Source organism: Anolis carolinensis, chromosome 1, assembly GCF_035594765.1.
Source record: "Anolis carolinensis isolate JA03-04 chromosome 1, rAnoCar3.1.pri, whole genome shotgun sequence".
NCBI classification, from domain to species: domain Eukaryota; kingdom Metazoa; phylum Chordata; class Lepidosauria; order Squamata; family Dactyloidae; genus Anolis; species Anolis carolinensis.
The window spans coordinates 180175168-180192610 of NC_085841.1; the positions used below are offsets into that span (position 1 = coordinate 180175168).

At 38.3% G+C, this 17443-nt stretch overlaps 1 protein-coding gene across 1 annotated transcript in view; it reads right to left on the reverse strand.

Annotated features, from left to right (window-relative positions):
- Nucleotides 1-17443, reverse strand: part of spag16 (sperm associated antigen 16) — a 583704-nt gene that overhangs the window by 163163 nt on the left and 403098 nt on the right. The window lies entirely within an intron of this gene.

A 17443-nucleotide genomic window follows, 5' to 3' on the forward strand; every position in this document is an offset into this window, starting at 1 on the left:
ATACCATAATTTTATAGCTAAAACACTGGAAAATTTAACAAAACCAAAATAATTAGCAGCAATTAAAACAACAGAGCACGCTTGTTTTTGTCCTGTTTCACTGGCAATCACCAGCGAAATGGAAAGTGTGCTTGGCGACTTGTGGTGACTTGCGGCGAGCAGCGCCCAACCCTCCTTTCCCCATCACATAGCAGAATTGTGGCAAGGCATGTTGGTGCTTCCGCCATCAGACAAGGGGAAGGGTGGCAAAACTGTGGCAAGGTGCATTGGTGCATTGGTACTTTCCCTATGAGACAGGGGTAAGCATCAAAACCACCTAAAGCTGTGTGCTAGCTCGTCGGAGCTAGCCAAAAGATGGGAGGCTTTTCACTACTTTGCCAACTGATAGAATGGGACGATCGCCTGCTTCATCCAATGGGATACGTCTGGAGCTGTGGCCGAAGAGGGCCCCAGCGTGAGGCCACCCCCTCTTCCATGATAAGGTGGCAAGACAGCAGGGTTTTCAGAGAGGTTTTAATCTTTGCTTTCCTTTGAGGCTAAAAGCATGTGACTTGCTTAAAGCCACCCAGTAAGTTTCCATGACCAAGTGGAGATTCAAAATCTGGTCTCTAGAGTTGTAGTTTAACACTTAAATCACTATCCCATACTGTAGATGGACTTGCAATAGGAGAGATTAAAGCAATGAATGATATTATTTCTTTAACAAACTGAGCAGTCTCTGAAAAGATAGAAGCTAAACAGTGTACTTTGGAATCTGCCAGGAGAACTGTTCCAAACCCTCAATATAAGTCAAAACATGTAAATCATGTCAGTCTTTATAAAAAAAGGTTTCATATAAATTGTATTTTAGATGAAATAGCCATATTCTGATTTATTTGAATTTTATACTGGGACTATGAATGTACATTCTGATAAGTATGATGGAAGTCGAAGCACGTGTTGATACTTTGGAATTTGGAAGGAAAACTGCTCTAAATCTTCAATATAAATAGTAGGAACAGTAACAAAAGGAGAAGATATTCACTGGATATAAAAAGAAGATTACATCACCATAAGAAACAAGTCTGGGGATACCTCAAAAATGTCCTCTATAATTTCCCCTAGGAGTAGATGACTTCACAGTGATAGCCAGACTTTGAAAAGAGTGCTTTAAAAACCAAGTAGCAAAAGCTTGATAATATCATAGATAAATTTGCGTTGGAAACACTTTTAGGATACCACTGGGAGCACAATGTGAACACTCACATTCCTCATATTGCATGAAAAACTGAAACTACATGCTGCAGAAAGGGAACACAAGTTCTGATTCACATATAGGAATATAGTGCAGAAACCCAGACTGGTATTGGCTTTCAACTTCATCAAGATTATGCCAGAGAATGACATGTGTCTGGATGTAGGCTTCCATGGATAGATCCCCATTACTGGACTGAGATAGAGGAAAGCGAGCCAAAAAGATATGTTTTCAATAAATAAAGTAGGCATTAAATTATGGCTAGAGCTTACTTTGTCTAAGAGAAAATAATGAAAACTGTCATGCTTTATTTCCACGTGAATTTCATTCCTATATCTTGCAGAGTTTTGTGGCAGATATCTCTATGTCTATGGACCTCATCATATGTATGAGATAACAGATAAAAAGATTTGGCTCTCCCCATTTTCACAGCCCCACCCACAAGTCACCTTGGACATTTCTTCCTGGTGATCAAACGTTCATTACATGTATAGAGTGTGGGGTTCTGAGGATAGGAGTGGCCATTTCCCCTTATTTTGTAAAACATCTTTGTACATATATTGCAGTGGTGATGAGCCACTGTATCAAGTTTTCACCCATAATGTCTTGGAGCACAATGTTTTTACGTGCATAAATGGGAGGAAATGTCAGGAGCTCTTTTCATGTGCAACACAATTGTAGAAATGAACATTTCAGATAAGAAAAAGGAAAGAACTACTTTTGTTAAGCTCTTTTCCTCTGAAAGTTAATGAGCATTCACCTCCTGCCGTAACTATCCTGTGGATTTCAGGACTCCTCTGGCTTTTCTACACTTATCACAAATTCTCCAAAGGGGAGGCAAATAAATGGCTCTGGGTCAGCTCTGATTATAGTCGAAGAGGCAACAGTTACTTTTATATTCTTTTATATTCTCAGCAGTGAAACCCAGGAAACACAAGCTTCCTGTTTCTTATTCTATTACTTATTTATAAAACTTATAACTTTCAACAAAAAACAAAACCATTCCATGAATTTACCTGAGGCGCACTTCTTGAACCAATATGTGGACTTAGACATAGTTATATCCTGATATTCCTAATTTTCAGAATATGGGTGTAATTCTCTGTTGAAAAATCCATACCAAAATGCATATAGAATATGCACAAGAATACAATTTTTAAAAAATAGTGAGCAAAACCACATTACATTAATAGAACCTGCAACAATTTTAATAAGTGTATTATGGTCAATGGTTGTGAAAATGTCACCCAGCCTGTATCTTTTATTTCATTTTTTTTCTGCCTGTGGAGTATACTTAATTTCTCCTTTTTTGAAATTCATTTTGTTAGTTTTGGCCCAGCTTCCTAATCTGTTAAGGTAATTTTGAACCTTGATCCTGTCTCCTGGGAGATTAGCTATCCTTCCTAATTTGGTGTCATCTGCAAACTTGATAAGCATGCCCTCTAAGCCTTCATGCAATTCATTCATAAAGATGTTGAACAGCATTGGACCTAGGACAGATCCCTCTTTATGGCACCCCTCTAGTCACTCTTTCCAGGATGAACATTCATTTAAAATACTCTTTTAACATAACTAGGAACAGGACAATGCTTTGGATACCATTCCAGAGTACACTAAAGTCCAAAATCCTTATACAATCTATATAACAAATAAAAGCAACAATGTTAATATTATTTGATACATTCAGTGGCATAATCAAATGATTTTTAATATCAATTGATCGATTTAAAAAATAAGAAAAAACAAAAGGGCAGAATTCAATAAGAAAGGCTGGAACCTCATATTGTCTGGCATTATGTTAGCTAGACCCAAAGAGAGTAGACATAAAAAGAGTATGTTCACTAACTATTAAATGGAGAATTACCATGTAAGTAAATCCCACTGATCAAGTAGATTTGCTTTAGTGAGGACTAACACAACATTTTTAGGCTATTATGTTACCTGTGACCTGCATTGGGAACCACAAAGTATCCTTGCAAGGCAGGAGTGTAACTCTGGCACAATACTTTCTTGGTGACATCAACTACAAGTGTATATTTCATCCAGTGTTTCCCAGCAGTGTCTGTATAGATCCTTTTTTAAAAGAACCTGTCCCTGCATTGCCACACTATGCCGTTTAGCTATGCTACATTTAACTCTGTAGATACGCATAATTATTTTCAGATCTCATGTTGTGGCATATGATTGGGTCCTCACCAGAATATATAAGGTCTGGTAATCATGTAGCACTCCAGTGGTTAGTTGGACTGCAATTCCCAGCATATTTCCTATGTTGGCTAAGACTAATGGCACTCATAGCCATAGTGAAAAATGTAACTCTATATATGCCGGGAATTGGAATTCAGCACTACCCATCCCTGTTGTATAGGATTGCACACCCATTTTATTTTCTGTTAAGAAAAGGAATTAGCCATCCCCATTGATCTTTATTTCCCACAAGACTAGTGACCTCATCACACAGTTTTGTCAAGAGGTGGAGTGGTGGTGGTGGGGAGCGTGGAGAACCTAGTGCCCCATGCCCTGCATCACCTGGCTTCAGCTGAGGGTGATCAGATGGGGGGAAGTGTGAAGCGTGTATGAAACATGTGGCTTCCCTCCGCCCATGGATTCCAGTGGCAACACAGGAGCTCTCCCATGTTGCCCTGGTGGCAGCATGAGCCAGTTCCGCCCTCCTTCACCCACGGAGCTGCACCAGCATAATCTAATGGGAACTGGTGGGCTCCATGGGTGTCCTGTGCTAAACCGGTGCATGCCACCAATTTTAGCCCTTTGTGATGAGGCCATTAGTTGAATGAGAGTGTTCAAATTATAGCAATCAACTTTGTTTACTTGTGACAAAATGAAACTTATCTGCAGATTTTCCCAGTCAAATTATCTAAAGATTTCCTCCATTTAGAATAGATGAAATCAGAACTATGTTTTATGCTCTCGTTGTTTTTTCCCTATGTATACTACATAGAATACATGGAAGTCCCTGGTGGTGCAGGGGATTAAACTGCTGAGCTGCTGAACTAGCGGACCAAAAGGTCAGCAGTTCAGGTCCAGGGAGCGAAGTGAGCTCCTGCTATTAGCCCCAGCTTCTGCCAACCTAGCAGTTCAAAAGCATGCAAATGTGAGTAGATTAATAGGTATCGCTTCTGCAGGAAGATAACGGCACTCCATGCAGTCATGCTGGCCGGCTCTTCGGCTTAAAGATGAACACCAACCCCAAGAGTCAGCTACGACTAGACTTAATGTCAGGGGAAAACCTTTACTTTTACTATACTACATAATGGGATTTTTCTCTATAGCTTTGTATAGTTGATAGCTAAAAGAGTGAAGGGAAATCAAAGTTTTCTTGAGCATTTGCCTTAGAAGTTATCATGATATGTTAGTGGCAAATACAGATTTGGCACAGTATCTCAAAGTTAGTTCATTAATTCAGCATGGATAGAAACAACTGCTTTTAATGGCTGAAAAATATAGAAAAGCAAAAGTGCTGGGTTTTATATTTTAAGGGGAAATATCCCTTTAGGTTATCAAATGTTATTTTCCAAAGACCCAAGAGGAGTTGGTGAAGGACAACACAGTTGTGCTTGTGTGCTGTGCTATTTCCAATACATTTTTCTCTCCCCACAGACATTTTTATTTTAATACCGTCAATTTGCTATTGTAATTTTATTCCTTGAGAAATCCCTTCTGTATTGAGAAGTATGAAGTTCACTTTTCTCTTTTTTGTCAATGTTTTTGTAAGCTCTCCTTGTAAAGAGGCAATGAGATGAATTTGAATATAACGGTGTGAGGCACATTACAATTACAGAAAAAAGATGGATACATATAAAATCACTACTGTTGTGCAAATGTATAACTGAAATCAGATGCATTCATTTGATTCTAAAGAATGGTGTGTAAATTGTTATTATTTTAAAAAATTACATACATATAAAACATTTCATATAAATTTTCCTACTAGGTGAGTACTTTGCTAAATAAACTATGCATCAAACGAGGAGATCACACAGCTACTGATATAAAATTTAGAAAATACAATAGATTGCTGTGTGTATGAAACCAATTTTGAAAATAGGTTGATAAGCAGAAGGAATCCAATGGATCAATGTGGAGAGGGTAAAATGTGGTAAAATGGGAAGAGCCATGTACCACTGATGCTTAACATCTTGCTACTTCAATATTGATACAAGTTCATCCACTATTAGATGTCAGTCGATGGAAAGTAGTAATAAGTTTTACTAAGTCCACAGTGTTTTTACAAGTGCTCCAAATGTCAGCCCAGGTAGATGTGACAGTTAGGAGTGCTTGCTACCAGCTTCAACTGATGTGCCAGCTGAGCCCCTGCCTAAATTTGGAGGACCTGCAGATGGTAGTGCATGCACTGATAACCTCAAAGTTGGACGTCTGCAATGTGCTTTGCATTGGGCTACCTTTGTACCAAGTTTGGAAAATCCAGTTGGTTCAAAATATGGCAGCTAGATTGGTTACAGGAACATCCAGGAGTGAGCATATTACACCTATCCTAAAGTCACTCTGGTGCCTGCCAATTGGTTTCCAGGCAAGTACAAAGTGTTGGTTTTTGACCTTTAAAGCCCTACATGATTTAGGTCCAGTTTACCTACAGGATTGCCTACTCCTTACAATCTGCCCCAAACACTTAGGTTCCCTGGGGGGCATCAACTACAACCAGCCAGAACCCGACTGGCAACTGTGACCCAGAGGACCTTTTCATCGGCCAAGACTGTGAAATGACGTGCCAGAAGAGCTCTGACAGCTAAACAAGGTGTTAGAATTTAAAACACAATAGAAGACTCTACTCTTCTGGCAGGCCTACCCACACAATTTTAACAATGAATTTTAAACTCACGTCTTGTGTTCACTATATTTTAATCTTTGTTCTGTGTATTTTATTATATATTTCACAGAAATATATTTTAATATATGTATTTTATATAATGCCTATGATGATTATGTGTTTTAGCTATGTTGTCGCCCGCCTTGAGCTGCAAGGAGAGGTGGGTAAGAAAAAATAATAATTCATATGAATATTAAACATTGAGTGGGGACTGGAGCTATGGCTTGCTTTTAGAATGGGAAGAAATAGACATTATACATTTATTTTCAATGTTTTAATCAGTTGTATCCACAGTTTTAAACTTGCATGTCTTAAATCTTCATCTGTTTTCATATTTCATGGTTCCTATCTCCTAGAACAGTGCTACTCAATGTAGCGCCTTGTACTGGTGCTAGTCTACAAGCTATTGATTTCTGGTACAACACATGATTCAGGAAATAAAGTTGTAGCTATTGGACACAACAAGGGTTTGAATCACTGCTTGGGCATGTTAACACTGGATGGCCTTGGGAGAATCGCACCCTGAGTGCATCTATATTGTAGGTTTTTTTCAAAAAAATATATTCAAACATACAGAAAAAAGAGAAAGGGTATAGAACAGCCATGGTAAACTTTGGCCCTCTAAATGTTTTGAACTTCAACTCCCACAATTCCTAACAGCCTACCGGCTGTTAGGAATTATGGTAGTTGAAGTACAAAATACCTGGAGGGTCGAAGTTTGCCCATGCCTGGTATAGAAATACAAAACAAGAAAAAGCAAAAGAACAGAATTAAAAATACTAAAAAGAAAAAAGTAAACATGTTTACAAATATCCCCAGAAACGAAAATCATTTTCCTTATATAAAACTAACCTATAACAGATAACACACCTCTATCTACAACATATAACCTATATACATTATAAACAGATATTTACTAAAACTACTCTAAGTGCCTTGTACTCGTTGCCTGCTAATTTTAATTACCTATTTTACTCTTATTTTTACTCCATGTTAATTATCTGTTTGTTACTCTATATCACTTTATTTCTGCCCTTTTACTTTTAATATGAATTTGAATATTTGTATATTGTAGAATGAATGCAGTTTGGTACTACTTTTACTGCCATGACTTAATGATGTGGAATCCTAAGATGTAGAGTTTGGTGACCACCAGTACTACATGACTGAGAAGAGTAAACTCAGTGTATAACTACAAATCTCATGGTTGTATAGCATTGAGCTGTGGCAATTAAAGTGCTGTCAAACTGAATTTTTTTCTACAGTGTAGATGCTACCTCTGTCAGGCTTAGACAAATCCTCTCTGAACAAATCTTGCCAAGAAAACTTCATGACAAGTTCACGTTACAATTACCATAAGTCAAAAATGACATGACGGCACATAACAACAATCAACAAAAGGTGCTGGTCTCTGAAACAAAGGGGAGGAAAACCCCTCACGTCAGATATCCTAGAAAGCACTGAGGTGAAGCACTCCTGAGAAAAATCAATTACAGTAGAGTCTCACTTATCCAACATAAACAGGCCGGCAGAACATTGGATAAGCGAATATGTTGGATAATAAGGAGGAATTAAGGAAAAGTCTATTAAACATCAAATTAGATTATGATTTTACAAATTAGGTACCAAAACATCATGTTTTACAACAAATTTGACAGAAAAAGTAGTTTAATACGCAGTAATGCTATGTAGTAATTACTGTATTTACAAATGTATTTACAAAACATCACAATAGTCAATGTATTGAAAACATTGACTATTAAAACATTGACTACTAAAAGGCAGACTGCATTGGATAATCCAGGTAGACGTAATACTGGGCTGCAGTTATTGCTCAAAACATTTTTTCTGAGAAGAAGGGAATCCTATCCCCTGAACATTGAATGAATCATATTACTGAATCTATATTCTTCCTTTCCCTCAAGATGGGATTCTAAGTGGTTTGCAGTTTTTAAAAAATATGCTAAAGTACCTGATGACTGTGAAATTTATTTACATTAGGGATGGGGTAACCCTTAAATGCCAAGTGGTAGATCAATCTACATGGGGCACTAGGAACTGAAATAGGTCTACATTCATGAGTGAAACTGGAATGTGCATGGTTCTCTAGACTGGGAGCCAGTTCAATTCAATTAGTGCAAAGTTCCAGTTTTATATCAGTGTTCTGCAATCCACAGTTGCTACCCCCCTCCCCGCCCCCCGTAACAAATATTTGGAGTCTGTTACAATTTCTTTTTCAAATATTCTTTTTCAGTTACCTTACTACACTTCTTCAATAGATGCAGTGTTCTGAATAATAACAACTCTAATTTGTGCTTTCAGATGAATATTACTATTATCACATTAATTTGGTAACACAACGTATTATACATCATTCGTTTTATTCCATTGTATCAGTGAAGTCAACTGATTCCCAATTTTAATATAATGGAATAAGATCTACTCAGTGCACAGAAGCTGTCAAAAGTTGTTGATCTTTTCCAAAAAGGCTTTCACGGAAGAAAGGATAAGATGACCTTCAAGGCTCTATAGTGTCTGATTGTCTGCAGGAGTAAGCTAATCACAAGATGAAGCTCTTGAATCCATGCCAGGCTTCAAAATGAAACTGTGCAACTTTCAGCATGAAAAGAAGGAATTTTCATCACAAATTGGAAATGGCTCAAAAGTGGGAATTTACTAATTGTAGGTGTCTCTGCACTAGGATGGATGTAGTATTGAGAATGCATGAAGCCAATGCACCCACTAGGCAAATAATGTAGGCAGGAATATATTTCAATCTATACACATATTTCTTAAACTTCCCATTCCCAAGTCCCTCTCTTTAATCCTTTTATAGAAAAGTATGCAATTTTTCATCCCAGAATTAAAGTTGCGAGGAGACTTTTTCATCTCAGAAATAAAGATGCAAAGAGGCTCAAGAGAAGTCATGGTGCCTCTGTATTGTGCTTTGGTCAGACCTCACCTGGAATATTGTGTCCAATTTTGGGCACTGCAATCTAAGAAGGATATTGACACACTGAAACGTGTCCAGAGAAGGGTGACTAAAATGATCAAAGACCTGGAGGCCAAGCCCTATGAAGAGTGACTTAAAGAGCTGGGTATGTTTAGCCTGCAGGAGTGAAGGCTGAGAGGAGACATGATAGCCATGTATAAATATGTGAAAGGATGCAATAAGGAAGAAGGAGCAGGCTTGTTTTCTGCTGCCCTGGAGACTACGACTCAGTGGAGCAATGGATTCAAACTACAGGAAAGGAGATTCCACCTGAAGATTAGAAAGAACCTCCTGGTTATAAGAACTAGTCAACAGTGGAACTCACTGCCTGGGATTGTGGTGGAGGCTCCTTCCTTGGAGGCTTTTAAATAGAGGTTGGATGGTCATCTGTGAAGATGCACAACTAGAGTAAATGGTACTGTTCCATTATCCAGGCAGAGGCCACAAGGGGGTGCAGAGCCATCCCGAGGTAATTTTGGGGAGTAGCTGACCAGAACCCCCCCCGAATTTTGGCAAGCCCCCCCCAAAACAAATAGCTGAAAAATACCCGCAGCGGTGGTGGTAGTGGCAGCAGCAGCCCCCTGGAGAGTGCGCACGCCCAGCCACCCATCCACAGGGGCGATTGGAAGGCCTGCGCACACGCACAGGCCCATCGACTATGCTTTTTGGGTGATGGGCCTGTGCACGTGCACAGGCCTTCCAATCAACCGCACAATCAATTGGAAGGCCTGCGCACACGCACAGACCCATCACCCAAAAAGCATGGTCGATGGGCCTGTATGCGTGTGCAGGCCTTCCAATCAACCGTGCGGACACGGAAAGCCGCGCGGAGCGATTGGTTTGGCCTGGCACTGCATGGAGCAGGCTAGGCGGGCCGGGACTCCCGGCAAACGCGGGGCGCCTCGATGGCGCCCCCAGTAATAATGCGCCACAGGCAACCGCCTAATTGGCCTCACCGGTGGACCTCCTCCTCCGAGGTGCTAGAGGTAGAAGGTTAGTTGATTTTTCAGGTGGGAGTTGAAGGAAGAAGACTATTTCCTGTGTTTTTGCTGGATATTTCCCCTCTCCACTTCCCATGTCATAAATGAGGGTTGTTTCCACGATAGGGACATCGGTGGGGGGAATAACAGGAAAACAGGGGGAAATAGTTTTTATCCTTCAAGCCATCCTCCACTCCCGTAAAATGGACCAGCCTCCTCTCTCTAGTGCCCCCTTGTGGCCTCCACCTGGATAATGGAACAGTACCAACTAAACTAAACATTTTAAAGAAAAACAAGGATTTGGTTGTACTTTTCCTGTTTGGCAAGGGATTGGACTGGATGACCCCTGTGGTCTCTTCCAACTGTATGATTCTATGAGGCCCATCCTACTGGCAATATTCAAAATTCAGAAATTTTACGAAGTTGCAGACATAGAGGTCAAAAATGATGACTATTTTTATTTATTTATTTACAGCATTTATATTCCGCCCTTCTCACCCCGAAGGGGACTCAGGGCAAATCAAATTGCACATATAAAGGCAAACATTCAATGCCATGACATAGAACAGAGACAGAGACAAGACGCAGGCACCGGGCTGGCCTCGAACTCATGACCTCTTGGTCAGAGTGATTTGTTGATTTGTTGCAGCTGGCTTGCTCTCCAGCCTGCGCCACAGCCCGGTCCTATAAGCTAGTTTCCCATTGAGTTGCTTTTGGCTCAACTCCACTGCAGCTCTAACTGTTCCCACCTCCTCAAAGAATTTCATTTAGCAGCAATCATATAATGTCACACTCTGCTAAGAGCCTGCAACAAATAGGACATGTCATATAGAAACCTAGATGGCACCATAGTGGTTTCCAAAACTTCATTTTATGATACAATCTTGCAGCCTTGTGAAATAAGAACATTGAATTCTGCTGAAATGGAATCACAAATGTTGACTCTATTAAATAAGTGCCCATCTTGCTGCACTTGGGAGAAGGAAACATTTGCCTCTTACTAATATAAAGAGAATATCAATGGAGCTAATATTTTCAAAGTAGAGAGACCGCAAAGCAATTCCATACAGTCACTTGCTGTTCTGAAGACAAAGATTCATTTATGCAAGTAGAAGACACTTCAACCTGCATGTGAGATAGAACCAGTGATTTTCATTTATCCCTCCCCATCATAGCTCTTTCCCCCAGTCACATCTGAAGCTGTTCCACATGGTCTTTCAACAACTTCCAGGAGTGGCTTTTGGGGGATGCAATACATGCAATGGGAAATGAGCTGAGGAAGACTTTTTCCATGGACAGAACTGCATGCACAACTCAACATGTGTCATACACTTTTTTTTTAAAATCTCAGCAAAAATTACACTTAACCTCAAAATAAGGACAAATGCGTTAGGTCTTGAAGAGTTCTAAGGTGCATCTATCTGATGTAATTAATGCAGTTTGGCCGTGGCTCAATCCAGTTTGGAGAGGTGCCAGCACTCTTTGGCAGAGAAGGCTAAACACCATGTAACGCTACAATTCCAATGATTTCATAGTATTGAGCCATGAGAGTTAAAGTGCTGTTAAACCACGTTAATTCTACAGTGAAGATGCCCAACTAGTGAACTAAACTAAACATTTTAAAGAAAAATAAGATTACAAGAGTAAATATAACTCCATGCATTATAGGAGTGATAAAGGAAGAAGATAGAAATATAAGACATGCATAGATATGTTGTGATTTTTGGTTTTAATGTTGACACTTTAAAAAACCCTCTGTTTTAAATTTGTTGTAAACTTTTAAAGTTTTATACTCTTGGTCTGTGGCTGTAGCAATACAATTTATTCATTCTTACATAGACAGGAACATACATTTGTGCAGACACGATGCTGGTTCATTTACTAAACATACTTACGAGGTTTCAGGCAATGCAACAATCTGTTCTTCCTATATGCACTGTCTTTCCCCACCTTCATTATATTTTTAAAGGAAGCATAAAGTCATTTTGCATCCACACTGGCATTTTACTGCGATTCGCTGCAAGACACACTTTGCAACTCTGATTACAAGACAGTTCACAAATGGTGTCTAAAGTTAAACATAGTTAGCAAAAATGTATGTATAGACACAATGTTTCAACTTTCATTCCTAAATGGGAAATGATATGAGAGCAAAAAAACATGGATAGATGTGTCCATAAGGCTCCAAAAATGGATTGTGAACCATCCGACAAATCCTTGATTCTTTCATTCTTTTTGTCTTCTTTGAGCGCTTCTTTCATGCTAGCTGTGTTCCATAAAAGAAAATGCTAGTTTGCAAAGAAACCAAATGGGAAGCCTTGACAAGGGAAAAAGTGTGTGTTTGCTTGCACTGAAGTCAAGAGATTGATAGCCCTAGTTATATCTACATTATTTTAAACTGTAGTTTATGCCAGCCATTCACTTAGGCTTGCCATTCTGCCAATTTAGATAATGAAGAACTGATAAGCTTTTTCTACTGCTATGATACCATCTGGCTCAAAATATGGTTTTTGCATTTTTCGGAAAATACACATGTGTATTTTTGGAGATAAAAAGTGGAAGTAAACCTTGAATTCTATTATTTCTATAATATAAATATATATTTTGATTATGTTGCAGGTACACATGGAGGAAAAAAACATGTCAACATGTGAAGACCAGGAAGGAACTCCATCTCAGCAAATATTAACAAGATTAATACCTAATTTATACAGATAAAAGAGCTCTCACTGAAGTCAGTAATACATGTTTGACTTTTTTAAGATCCATGTTATTAATATTTTATGTATATCTCAGCATACCTAAAAATTATAGCAGCAGGAAAAGCAAGGATTTTTTTTTATACTGTGACTCTGAATATACGGGTGCTTTTCTTAGTACAAGTAAAATACATGAGAAGTGTCTCTCCCTAACTTGAAAAGATCTGCAAAAAATCCTTTTGAATTAAAACTGGCCGAGATCTGTTATACTTATAAATTGTACAATTTCTTTTGACAGTTAGCTGTTGACAGACATAGATAGCAGCATGACATGAGCAGGGATTTATATTTTAGATTTCAGAATTGTGGAGGAAACTATTCTTAGCAAGCTTCAAAGATTTGCTTTTGCATATATTCAAATTTAAATGTTGAAAAGGGGCAGTCTACTTTCAGATCACTTCTTGTGATCATTTTGTTATGCTATTCAATAGAAATAGCAATGCTCTAACTTCAGCCAAACACCTACCCTTTTAAACAAAGAGCTTGTCCATTTTATTAGCAGATATACTAAACATCCCCATTTGATTAAGAGACAATGTACAGAAGAACATGTCCCTGAGGTATACCTACATGTGAATATCCTTGTCTTTTCTAAATGGCACTTTCTGGAAATCATTCTTTTCAAACATCAAAGTTTCTCACAGCAATGAACTTACAGGCCCAAACCTAGAAATAGGCATTACATGCACGTACTTCTCTTTTAGTGAGAGGAGTTAATATATACCCCTCCCTCATTTGGGAGCCTTTCCTTCTTCTCTTAGGATCTCATTAGATGCAAGTCCCATCCCTCTCCCCCTGTTTCTATACACTTCTAAAACCTTTCATAGACAAAGTGTCACAGAGCCCTTCAAAGAACACAAATCTTACTTCTGGCTGTCATCTATGATGTTTTGTGTTTGAACTGTCTTAGAACTGTCGAGAAACGGGAGGAACAGAAACCAAAAAAAAAAAAATCATCTTCTGAGCTCCTGATGCACATGGGAATGGGGGGGGGGGGAAATGATACAAAACACATGGGATGTGACTTGTCAGATTTTTCCATATCATTTCATTTCAGTGACGTGGAGCGATGGGCATTTCTATGGGCAGTCTCTTCCTGAGCACTGATGCTCCAATTTTCCCATCAGGTTCTTTTTATTATTATTTACCGAATGTAATAAAGGAATTGTAGAATTGAAAGACATTACCACTTTGATATAGCTGTATTTTCTACCCCATTAGTATTATTTGGTTTCAAAATAGCGGCATGCTATCTTTTATTATTTTTTTGTTGGAACAAACTGTACTCACTTCTGTAGTATTAATGAAGTGCTTATATGTAGTGCTTAAAGGTCAGGTTTAAGTATTAATGTCATTGTAATAAAGGTTCCATAATTCCAAACTAAAGTAATATTTACAAAAGGTAAAATGTATAAATTGCAGAATTTGGTTACTGTTTGCCTGCAGAGTTCTGAAATCCCATCTCTCAAGTGCTGCAACATTTCAGACTTCCACAATTTCAGAGTTTTCCCCAAGTAAAAAAAGACGAAGAATGGATGGGGACTACGCTCTCTTGTGTGGCAGTTCAGAACATAGAACAGAATTGGAGAAAGGCTGCAAAACATGCAGCCTCTGATGGGATTTGTAAAATGGTATGAAGTCTTTTATCATTAAACAGGACGTTATGCTGCTCTAAAAAGATGTCCCTCCTCCACTTTCTGCAACTCATGAGATGAGGTCCTTATTCAGTATCCTCATTTTCATCTCAAGTATAGTGATTAATGTACAGTTTCCCCACGTAGACTGCCTTAGTATGCTAAAACCGATGTAGAACTTCTAAACTAGTCTTTGAAATGAGCTTCAACAACTTGTTCCATCTTGTGTCAAGCAAGAAATGAATTTTACAAACCCTAGAATACTTTTTCCAGTTCAGGCTAAAAGAAGTGTTAGGAAAATATCACTGCTCTCCCTTGCTGAAAAGTGCTTTGCAATTCCAAGGCCAACTAAATGTAATGAGACTTTATCAGACAATGATCCCGTGTACTGACTGCAGCATCAAGCCTTGAAGAATTCAACTTCCCAAGCCTTCACAGAGCTTCTTAACATGGTCATGTTCACTTTGATGGCCGACTTTGAGTAAAAATGGGATAAAAAGTGAGAAGAAAGGGGAAATGGTTTTTTAATTGTTTGGAATTCACCTCTAAAAAATGCCCATGTTCTTCTGGTTTTTTTCCTCAGCAGAATTTATCTAATTTCTGAGTTAATGCAAGTAAAGCAGAAAAAATGAAAAAATGAGAAAATGAAAAGGGGGATTGTCTTTTTCACATGAACTTTCACAGATAAAATGCACTACCAAGTGGTATTATAACCTCAAGTGCTGCCATATTTCTTATTTCCTTCTCCTTTTCCCTACCTCTTTCTTATGAAGTAAGAAATTAATGTAACTATGAAAACTACCACTTTGGAATCACATTCATCAAAGAAAAACATTACTTTTCTAAAGCTCTCCAATACTATGGTTTCTACATGTAAAATAGAAGGACAGTTGTTTTGTCTTAAAAAGGCAACCAAGAACCAAGTGTTAAGTACAAGTTTTTTCCTCTTGCACAAGGCATACACAGACCCTTTAAGCAAAGCTGGAGGTGTGCTGACATCAATTCCACAGTATAATTCAGCGTGGACCTGAACTATCAACTGGAAGAACATAAGGATGGGCTTGCTTTCCCACCCCAAGATTTTGTGCTGGCCCATATAGTTTACAATGCTGCCAACCACCTGTTCAAAAGGGACATTTTTGAGGATTGCAACTTTTATATTTCACATAAGCCTTCGAAGCAAAATTTTGGTAGGTATCTGTTTAGCAAGTAATGCACAGATATCTATGTATACACAAAGAAAACAAAGCATTTCTCCTCAAAGCATTTGTTAATTTAGGGACTATTGCATATCTGTATGTATATTGTTTCATTTCTCTATGTAGCATTTGGGAAGTTTTTCTACTCCACACAACAATGAAGTAACAACAATGTAAGGAAGGGCAATAAGGCATAATGTCTGAAGAAGATTTATGTGAAACAAGGGAGAACAACCCAGGAGACTTTGTCATATTTTGCTGGTATCTGCATGAAGAATCCTTAAATACACAGAAGCTGTTTTGTTTTAGATTTGCATTGAATTATTTTATTGTGACTCATACCAAAGCAGCCACTTGATGCATACTCAAGATTAGGATACAGCTCCAGGATAAACACACACATTTGTCTCTCTTTATTCTTTCCTTATGACAGACTTGCATAGACTATAAACTTCGTTATCCCTTTGTTGGAACCTTTTGATTTGGCTTGGATTTTCTTCATAGATATTCAAGAGTACATTGTACCTTTAATAATATAGCTTTACAAGATTTACTTCTGAGTAGGTCTATGCATAAGTTGAGTATTACAACAATGTGGCTTTTCTCTTAATGAATGGTAAGAGTTGCATATATACATACATTTTCTTTAGGTATCTGTTTACATTCTTAACCTAGGGTCCCCAGATGTTTTTGGCCTTCAACTCCTAGAAATCCTAGCTGGTAAACTGGCTGGGATTTCTGGGAGCTGTTGGCCAAAAACCTCTGGGAATTCCAGGTTGAGAACTACTGGTTTAGACAGTCATCAGAGGAATTAAAAAAAGATACTGAAAGAGTTTGGATAAAACTATCAATATTACTCAAAAAGTCATGGAACCTTCGAACCCCTTTTTCATGGATTTCTGCAAATTGTGTGTAAACATATATATTCACTCTCAAAACTCAAAGCGACAAGTCTCTAATTCTGAAATAAAACTAAAACGCATATACGGAGTGGGCTGGGGAGGTAGTGGTGTCTTCTGTATGTTATTCTGTCTGATTACTCAGGTTTAGGAATGAAGATTAATGTCCCACATAACATACATTTATTCTATTTGCAAATTGGCTACTTTTTTAAAATAAAAGGAAAGTCATTTACAACACAGGTGACACATTGTTATAAATAGCTGAGGGTGCAAAAATGATGGTGCTGTAGATATATTTCATTTCCTTGTGAGTTTCAGACCATGTATTATGGCATGAATGAAGTCAGCTCTAAGAGGAATAATATTTTCCAAGAGTAGCTTATGAATACTTGTATAAGCATTCAAGTGGCAGAAAAGAGAGGAAAAATGAATAAAACATGTAGACAATCTTTATGTTTACTGTGCAGGCTTACATCTGAGGAAGTAGATTTAGTCTACAAAAGCTTATGCTACCCACTTCATGCTCTTCATTAGTATCTAAGGGGCTACAAGATCTCTTTGCATACCTTCTAGGCTTACATCATTGTTAGCACCACTGATTTTAATTAATAGCAAGTGTTCACTACCCTTTTTACTTTCCCCCCACTTTTTAAACTTGCTGCTGAGCTTGAATAAGGGAATGAAATAGGCTGCACCATTTAGACTCCAAGCATGGATTTAATATTGAATGTTCATCTGAAGCAAAATTCCTTCAAATGGAAAATAAGCATTATAGTCTTACGGATGACCTAAAACTTTTGCACCCAGTGTTTTACATTTTCAGGGATATTCCATCCACCCAATCATCTTTTGATATTGGGAGATGGTTTGCAAAATTGTATCTCCAGCTGTAGTCAA